We start from the raw sequence: 9,579 nt of genomic DNA on the forward strand, positions 1-9,579 counted from the left end.
AGGAAAAATCCTTTGGAGGTGACTTTCGAGGTTCAGAAGCAACCAGGGAGTGCGCCCGGTGTGAGCAGACCGAGCCTCGGGAAGCCGTGCTCCGCGGGCTGCAAGGTGTGGAGCGGCCCGAATGAATGAGCTGGGGCTGGAGCCGGAGCCGGAGCCGGCGCGGGGCGGGGCGGGGCGAGGAGGCGCGCGCGCGGCCTCCGGGGTCGCAGCAGCGGGCCCCCTCGGATAGCTCCTGGGCCCTGCAAGGCGGAATCTCCCTGGCCAGCTCTAAGGACGGGTGGAAGAGATTTGGGTGCTTCCCGGGAGGAGGCGGGAAAACGTGGTTTGGGCCAGGAGCTGGAGTCCCCGGACCCCGACGCGCGGGCGCAGCGCGGGCTTCCCGGTGTTGCCTGGGGCCCTGGAGTCGCCTCCTGTTTCTTGGGTTGGCATAAGAGAAAGCCCCCTCGAGAGAGAAAGAAGGACCGCTCTCTTTAGCAAGGGGCAGAAGGGGCTGCAGGAGGCAAAGGGAGGCCAATAAACAAAAACAGAAACAAACAAAAACACAAAACAAAAAACTCCCTCCTCAAAGGAAGGGGCCAGGAACAGTTTCTTGGACCAGTATCTCCCAAGAAACTTTTCCAGCGTCCTAGAGAATCATGACGAATTGATAAACCCTGTCCTTTCGTGTATTTACAAAATTGCATTAGCCTCTTGGCAGTCGCATGTTCTATGGAAAGCGAGCGTCAGGGGCTGCCTTGGGCATAGGTGGCTGCTGGCACTTCTGCAGTTTTTTCTTATAAATTCCACCGACTTGTTTGGGTGCAGTGGGTCTCTCTCAAGCAGGAGGGAAGAACTAGTGTCAGAAGCCTGCACACCAACATCCAACAAAGGGACATATTTCTGAAACTGTCTGTCTCTGTCCAGGAGAAGGAACTCATCCTTTTTTCTGTCCCTTAGACTCCTGCCAGAGCGGCCTGGCATCTTGTCATAGCATGCAACTTCTGCTTCTTGCCCTAACGCTTTAGCAGTGTGGACGGCTTTCATTATTATTTCTCCAAAAGGATGCTCCAGAGGGACACTGGTGTTCAAGGACGGGTGCTGAACCAGATTTCTAGAACTTAATGTTAAGAGCCCAGATGGTTCAACACCAGTGTCTCTCTGTTTAATTTGAAAGGGTTTCCTATTAGAAATGCCAGAGCCCTGCTCTTCAAAGGCTGGCTTGGAAACATGGGTGATGACCATCTTTTATGCACCCCATCCAACCTCCTCATGATTTTGATGGCCAGAGAGGGAAAGGAGAGTGAGGACAACAGCAGCTCCCTCACTCTGAATGTGTTTATCTCCCTCTTGTCTTCAGTGAGAGCTGCCGGATCCCTTGACACTAAACATAGAGCAAACATGATTTTGGGTGTTTTCTAAAGACACATGCAGCTAATGCCATCTTTGTGCACTGGGTTAAGATTGGCCAGAAAAACTTGTATTTGAGAGATGAAAGGATGGAAGACATTTGGAAAGCTGGGACACAACAGCAAAAAGTGATCTGTCATCCATTATGAGTTAGGGGTACTAACTGATATGCAGGTGACATTTTTGGAAGCCCTGGTCTTCTCCGTCCTCTCCTCTTTCATCTTTTGCTCAGAGACCATTTACTGAGTACTTGTTAGATAGAATTCTCATGCTAGATGCTCTGGTGGCTGAGGGCAGGGGCGAGGGTGGGGGACGCAATCTGGGAGCTGGTTTTTAGAAGACTGGCTCCAGTGTAACTTATTAGTAAGTTGTTGATGAGATATTCTGTTTCCCCTTCTGGTATCTGGGACTGATGCACCTTGTCACTAAGAATCCTCAAGTTGATCTCCTTTTGTAGCTCTCTAACAATGTTGAAACTGTTTCCTAGAAACATACAGAGCTGAGTAGGAAACAAAAACAATACAATGACATGCTTTAAGGTTTTGCACTTTCACTTCAATTCTGTTGAATCCAGAATGTTTGGAGAATAAGATCATGTGGTAAAGTGATCACTTATTTGGTGACATAGTTATTGTCAACATATGTTGGTTTGAGGAATTATTAGAAGCAATAGTGACATGTTATATTTATTTAACACACTACTTTCAAAGCTTATTCGCATCCTATTGAATTCTTCTGATAAATGTGTGAAGTAAGTGGTCCCAGGAAAACAGACGTTAAGGATAAAATTGTATAGAATATAATGTCATCTTTCCAGGAAGGTGACAGGACACGGCAGAGTTTCGGGATCATCATCTAGACAATTCAGGTATCAACATACGCACTGGGCATGGCTGGCAGGAACCTTGAACCTTTCGCGTCCATACTCTGCAAGTTCCTTTGGGGATATCCTTTTTATGCACTTTTTAATGTGCTTGGTCTTTGGCTTTGTAGAGCGTATCTGTCCAAGGTCTTGGTTTTTTATAAGTTTTCTGATTATTTGAAACCAGGGTTATTAGCATCCTGTTTCTATAAAAATCAACAGTGGATTCTTTGGTAGTTCCCAGCCCTGGGAGTGATTCTCCTGCAAAGCTAACTCTAATTTGATAGTTGAGCATTCTTTTCCTCTGAGTCCCCTGTCATGGCTAGAATTACAGAGATGGCTTTTAGGTCCCTGACCCAAATTGGAAAGAGATTATAAGTAGTTGGTGGCAGGCAGGCTAGCGTCCATTATTGACTGGAGCTGAAGAGACAGCCAGTTTAGAAATACGCTCTTGGGGGTAGGTGGCGGCTGGATCATCACATATGCCGCAGACCCAAGGCAATCTGTCTTCCCATCCACTCCCAGGAGCCAGGGGGTCAGGGCGAAAGCCAGTCAGGAGGGCTTGGATTTCAGTTGTACGCAGTGAGCAAGGCAAACAGAAAAGTGCTGACAGCAGAAAAGCCCTGGCAAGGGAGACCCCCTGAATTTATTAGTTTTAGCAGACAAAGGCCAAGCATAGCCATTGCCTTCTCCCTGCCCCCCTGGGGAGTGAAGTTGAGATCAGCTAGAGGAAGAGCTCAATGGCAGACTTACTGAGAGGTGAGGGGAAGGAGTGAAGTTGGGGCGTCTAGAGGGGTTTGCACGTCACATGCCTCCTCGGGCTTTGCTGCGCGTTGCATTCTTCATTTTCTCATTTTTGAGAACATAGAAATCAACTTCCTTGGGTAAAATTGACATTAGCTGGGCTATGAGGAAACCATTTCATGTTTACTAAGACAGCCTCTTGTGAGTAATTGAAAGCTTGATTTTCAAGAAATAATATTTAATCCAAATGAAACTTGTGAAGTAGGAATGCCAGGTTATTAAAATCCAAGAGACGGGTTTGTTCATCAGTCCCCAAGGCCACTTGCTTTCCCTCTTTATGCAACACCATCAATTAGATGTTTTCTGTTTGGCCTTCGGCATTAAGAGGTGGATCAGACAAGGAAAAGTGCTTAGGGGAGGATGCTTCGGCTGCAAAAACATGCAATATTTAAGGGCCGGGGCTGAGATTTCTAGGTCAGTGTGCCATAAATCCTACAGTTCCTGAATTGCAAAGCTTTGTCACCGTTTCAGGCTCAACACAGGTTGCCTTCAAGGAAGATTCTTCTCTCTCCACTCTCCTCCATGGCTGTGTCACAAAATTCCCAATGTCTGGTTTTCCCCCTTCCAGAGGCAAACTAAATGGTTTTCGATGCTGAAGTTTTTCGTCATTGGACTGGCTTGCCTTTCAATATAGTCTGCATCTCTCCTTCATTTCAGTTGCCTCCTATAATTATTGTTATCTAATAAGACACCAATCATTTGAGAGCCTCTAGCCACAGTGGGCAGAAGCATCACTCTCAAGATAAAATATCTGTTTTGTTTGCATTTTTAATATGTGCCCTGGTAGTCTGATAAAAAAAATTTAGCAAATTCCAGATACTGCCCTGGTTGCAGTCTTTGCTTTCATGCCCTTAACAGCTTGTCGGGGGCAGACAGGAGGCTTCACAGACAGGGTTTTAGAATCCAGATGATGGCAAATCTCTTTATTTACCAGGATTGTGAGCTTGGTCTCTTCTCGCTCTGCCCGCCCCTCACCCTGCCACATGCCCAGCGCCAAGTCCTTGGAATGAATTAATTAAAGGAGAGAACGTTTAAAAATATCTCATTGCTCCATCTCCACGTGCTCCATCATTGATAGGAGGCAGATGGGCTGCAGATTTGTCAGCAGAATAGAAAAAAGGACCAGCATCTCGTTATGGAGCTGTCTGGCTGGCTTGAAATAATGGCAGGCGAGACAATGGGCTGGCAGTGTTAAAGAGAACGGAGCATCCATCCTTAAACTTTTAAACAGAATACCTGCTTTTCTTAGTGTGCTGCATATCCGAAGAAATGGCTGTTGCTCTCTGACACTGATATGTATGTATGTATGTATGTATTTATTTATTTATTTTGTTCACTTATTTGTCTGATGTCTCACCTCCACCAGCAGCCATGAGCGCTGTCTGCTGAACTGCCGTCTGGTGTTTTTGGCAATCACAACAGCTGCTTTGGATTATAGACTCCCTGAGCAAGGACTGGCCTTTGAAAATGGAATGAAGGGAATGAACTCCCTTCTGGCTCCCGGACTCTATGGGCATCAGTCCTGCCTCCCCACTCCCGCCCCTGCCCCAGCATAGGTGGTGGCCAATGTCAGGGACCTTGCCGGAAGCACCTGGGGACAAGGAGGGGTGTCTTGTCCCCATGCTGCCCTGCACAAGACAGCTTCGTTTCAATCTCTGCACGGACCTTCTTCTGTTACGTGTGGTTAGGAGGGCCATCTGTCACTTGTTGTACATAATCTGCCTCAGGATTTTGTGTCGCGTGCTTCTGTGATCCTGGTTTTCCCAGTCACTGTGATCTCAGGATCCCAGAGTGGGTGACACAGTGGGAAGTGGATCTGAGACCTGCCAGCCTCCCTGGATGTGCTGTCTGAGGGTGCCTGGGACTGTAGGTGGCCTGCAACTGTGTTCTTTTATGGCTCACAGAGGGATTGGGAGAGTTTGTGTTATTTACCTAGACTTCAAAACATTTCAGACCCTCAAAGCTCTGTTTCTTGCGCCTCTCTAATACTGGGAATTGGTTGACAGAAGACTTGCCTTTTTGTCTTGGCATCATTTACGGGACGATTATAGCCCCGTGTTGTTTCAAGCACTTTCCATGTAGTAACTCATTTAAGCCCCACGACAGCAGGACGCAGAGGGGTTATTCATGTCACCTTTTTACAGGTATGGAAACAGGAATGGGATAGGTGTTTCATGTAGCAGTTGGCACTGCTCCAGGTGCTCCCATCCCATATCAGAGTGCCTGAATTTCAGTCCTAGCTCAGCTCCTGGACCCAGCTTCCTGTTAATGAGCACCCTGGGAGGCGGCAGGCAACGTCTCAAGTACTTGGGTGCCTTCCACCTGAGTCCAAGACCCAGATGGAATTCCAGACTCCTGGCTTTGGTCAGGCCAAGCCCCAGGTGTTGTGGACATTTGGGGAGTGAAACAATGGATGGCAGATCTCTGGCTTGCTCGCGTTCTCTCTCTCTCTCTCTTTCTCTCTCTTCTCCTCTCCTCTCTCTTCTCTCTCTCTCTCCCTCCCTCTCTCTCTCTTCTCTCTCTCTCTCTGTTTTTCTAATAAAATACATGAGCAAAAATAAAAATTAAACTGAGGGATAGACAGATCAGGTAACTCAGCTAAGGTTTCATTGCTAGTGACTGGCGAAGTCAGGACCCAAATTCTCCTGGCTTGGGAGCTGTGTCTCTAACTGGCAGTTGTGCAGGGCAGGGGCAAACTGGCCCTGAGGAATGGCTCCCTTCAAGATGGGCTGTGTGGCCTTCACGTGGGACACAATTTTTTCTGGGACCACTTCGCTCACGTTACCTGCATGATCCCTTACCTCTCCAAGGCAGTATCAAGGAGACTAAGAGCTGGGGTTCCATCCTCCTAGGGTACAGCATTGCCAAGGGGTCTAGCATTGGAAGAATTACCCGAAACTCTCAGTGCAATGGGAGTGAATCCAGGCAACCTCTTCTTTCTTCTTTTTTAAGATTTATTTTTTATTTATTTGAAAAGCAGAGTTACAGAAACAGAGAGGGAGAGACAGAGAGAGAAGAGAGAACTTCCATTCTCTGATTCACTGCCCCAAATGTCCACAAGTGCCTGGGCTGTGCCAGGCTGAAACTAGGATCTGGGAGCTTCCTCTGGGTCTCCCATGTGGGTGCAGGAACCCAAGCACCTGGGCCATTTTCCACTGTTTTCCCAGGCGCATTAGCGGGGAACTGGATTGAAACTAGAGCAGCCGGGACTAAAACTGGTGCCCACATGGGATGCTAGCCTCACAGGCAGTGACTTAACCTGAAACACCACAGCACCAGCCCTGCAACTTTTTGTTTTTAAGCCCTTATGTGCTTGCTATTTCCTTTAACTTTGCCCTGGGATGTTCTCAATAGAATATCATTTTCTAATTCTTGGTTGTCAAGAAGTCAGTGCATTTGTCTCCTCTTGACACATCCCAGGCTGTGACCACGTGGCTGTCACCCTGCAGAAGACTGAGCCATGGTAAGTGCTTCATAGTGGCAAATGTGGTAGGCCTTTTAACAGCCCCTGAACTTATTCTTGCTTTTGCAATCTTCAGGTGCAGTTATTTAGGGATGTGACTTAACTTATTTCCTAAAACAGCTTCTGGCCCTGTCCCTTGGGGTGTGGGGCTTATGTTGTTTATTTTGTCAAAGGTGACAACCTAGGGATAGATGGCTTTTGTCTTAAAGAAGAAATGTTTCAAAGGCTGCATTGATGTGTATTTTTAAGAGTAGCACAGTTGCTGATCATCCAGTAGGTGGCAGTAAATGGCAGTCTTTGTCTCTTCTGGTGGTCTGACACCCTGGGAAGCTCTTCCATCCTTGGAGAATCCTAATTCCCACAGATTCTTTTTTTTATTTTTATTTATTTATTTTTTTTATTTTTTGACAGGCATAGTGGACAGTGAGAGAGAGAGACAGAGAGAAAGGTCTTCCTTTGCCGTTGGTTCACCCTCAAATGGCCGCCACGGCCAGCGCGCTGCAGCCAGCGCACTGCGCTGATCCGATGGCAGGAGCCAGGTGCTTCTCCTGGTCTCCCATGGGGTGCAGGGCCCAAGCACTTGGGCCATCCTCCACTGCACTCCCGGGCCACAGCAGAGAGCTGGCCTGGAAGAGGGGCAACCGGGACAGAATCCGGCGCCCCGACCAGGACTAGAACCCAGTGTGCCGGCGCCACAAGGCGGAGGATTAGCCTAGTGAGCCGTGGCGCCAGCCCAATTCCCACAGATTCTAATTCTCTTTGGATTTAAAACAAACAAACAAACAAACAAACAAAATACTTCTCCAGATGTGTGATTTGGAAATAGTGAGACAAGTGTCTCATGTTTCCATGGTGTTCATAGATATCAGCATAAAAAAATATAATTAAAACTCTTCATTTGAACCTCTCCCAAATGTGTGTGACTCTACATATGTGACTTTGGTAAATCTTCAGGAAACTCCTCTGAAGTACTATGCTTATTTTGTTGATGGAGAAACTTAGAGACGTTTTTACTATACACGGTTTTTGGGTTCCTTGCTTCTTTGTAATCCACATCTGTCTGTCGTAGTATCCACATTTTGCAATTAATCCATCATTTTAAAACATTTTACAAACTCGGTCTTTGTATTTTGCTTTGGCCTGCCTGCCTTCCTTCCATCCTTCTGTTCTTCCATCCTTCCTTCTTTTCTTTTTCTTTCTTTCAATTCTGTAGGTGTTTCTAATCATTTTGATCAAGGAATGTGAGAAAGAACATGAGATAGCTAAGTGCCCCTGGAAAAAAAAAAGATTATGAAGAATGTGTAATGCATTGTATAAGGACAGAAATGAGGACAAAAAGGAGTGAGTTTCTCTCTGAACCTGAGAAGTGATACCTCAAAGAAAATGCCACCTTAGGGGCATTGATACCACTTGGGACACCTGCATCCCATATTGAAGGGCCTAGGTTTGAGTCCTGTCTCTGGTTCCCATTCCAGCTTCCTGTAGATGCAGACCCTGAGAGGCGATGGGTCTTTGCCACCCATGTGGGAGACTTGGATTGAGTTCCAGGTTCCTGGCTTCCACCTGGCCCAGCTCCGGCTGGGATGGGTATTTGAGGAGTAAACTAGGGATGGAAATTCTCTTTTTCTATCTCTCTGCCTTTAAAATAAGATAAAAATAAGTAAACATTTTAAAAAAAGGAATTGTCACCATGAGAAAGCAGAAGTAAGTTGAGGTAACTGAGAGTGATTGTCAGTCCCTAATTTGTAGACATCAAACCAGAGAAATTCAAGGGAAGACTGGATAGCAGTGCATGAATGCGTGAAGGGAGATAAAGAAAGAAGAAAAGAGAGGAAAGCAAGCAAGCAAGCATGCTTCGCTATTAGGTGCCAGGTGAAGCCAATTGCTGCAGACTGCAATGTATTTTTTTGTTTTTATCTAAGTTTTTACTTAAAAGGACAGTTGGGATCTGACAGTCACCTTGACTCAGAAAGTAGAGAGAAGTCATTGTGAACAAAGCTCAAATAAATGAAGTTATTTAGGGTGAATGGATGGATATCAGCCAATAACACTCACACTGGGCCCTCTGAAGGGGCTGAGAGCGCCCTGAGATTGGTTCAACTATAATTTTTTAAATTCACATCCACTATATGGTCTTGAGTAAGCATCAAGAATTAGTATTGGGGCTGGCGTCGTGGCTCACTAGGCTAATCTCCGCCTGCGGCGTAGGCACTCCAGGTTCTAGACCTGGTTGGGGTGCTGGTTCTGTCCTGGTTGCTCCTCTTCCAGTCCAGCTCTCTGCTGTGTCTCGGGAAGGCAGTGGAGGATGGCCCAAGTGCTTGGGCCCTGCACCTGCATAGGAGACCAGGATGAGGCACCTGGCTCCTGGCTTCAGATCAGTGCAGTGCGCTGGCCGTGGTGGCCATTTAGGGGGTGAACCAATGGAAGGAAGACCTTTCTCTCTGTCACTCTCTCTAACTCTGCCTGTAAAAAAAAAAAAAAAAGAATATTGGACTAAATTTCTAAGATTGGATTAGAAAGTACTGGAGTTATAGACTGAATTCATTCCCCAGTGGTTTTCGAAAATTCGAAGTCATCAATCAGTAAACATTTGTAAAATCTCCTTGGACTCAAAGCCCTGAAACGATCATTGATTTTTAGATCATGATTAATTGCTAACATTTCAGATGAGGAACTAATGTTTGTAGGAGCCTAACTATTAGTCTGAAAACATTTAAATTTGGGTTCTTCTCACAGACATTGATAGATTGAGCTTGGTGCATTATTGCTGGTTGGTTTCAGGAGACAGAACTAGATAGAGTCTTGTGTAAGTTATGCTTATTGGAAATTTATGCTCTCAGTGTACATTCTTGTGAAGGAGTGAAGGAAGCAAGGGTGGATAGAGAGGGGGTTGGAACAGCTACAGCAAAGGACTCAAGCCACCCACGGAGATTCTGGAGGAAGAATGATCCCTCGGAGTGGCCAGAGTTGGGGAGGAAGGTGTGGTGGTTCTTTACTCCTGGGTGGACCAGACATTGGATGCGTCTGTGCTAGAATGGAGGTCCTGGTGTTGGGTGAGTAGAGG

General features: G+C 46.6%; 1 protein-coding gene across 2 annotated transcripts in view; it reads left to right on the forward strand.

Annotated features, from left to right (window-relative positions):
- Positions 1-9,579, forward strand: part of SLC1A2 (solute carrier family 1 member 2) — a 168,423-nt gene that overhangs the window by 900 nt on the left and 157,944 nt on the right. The gene's annotated exons all lie outside the window — the stretch shown is intronic.

The sequence above is a fragment of the Oryctolagus cuniculus genome, chromosome 1 (genome assembly GCF_051225735.1).
Source record: "Oryctolagus cuniculus isolate XC-2025 breed Fujian yellow rabbit chromosome 1, ASM5122573v1, whole genome shotgun sequence".
NCBI lineage: Eukaryota > Metazoa > Chordata > Mammalia > Lagomorpha > Leporidae > Oryctolagus > Oryctolagus cuniculus.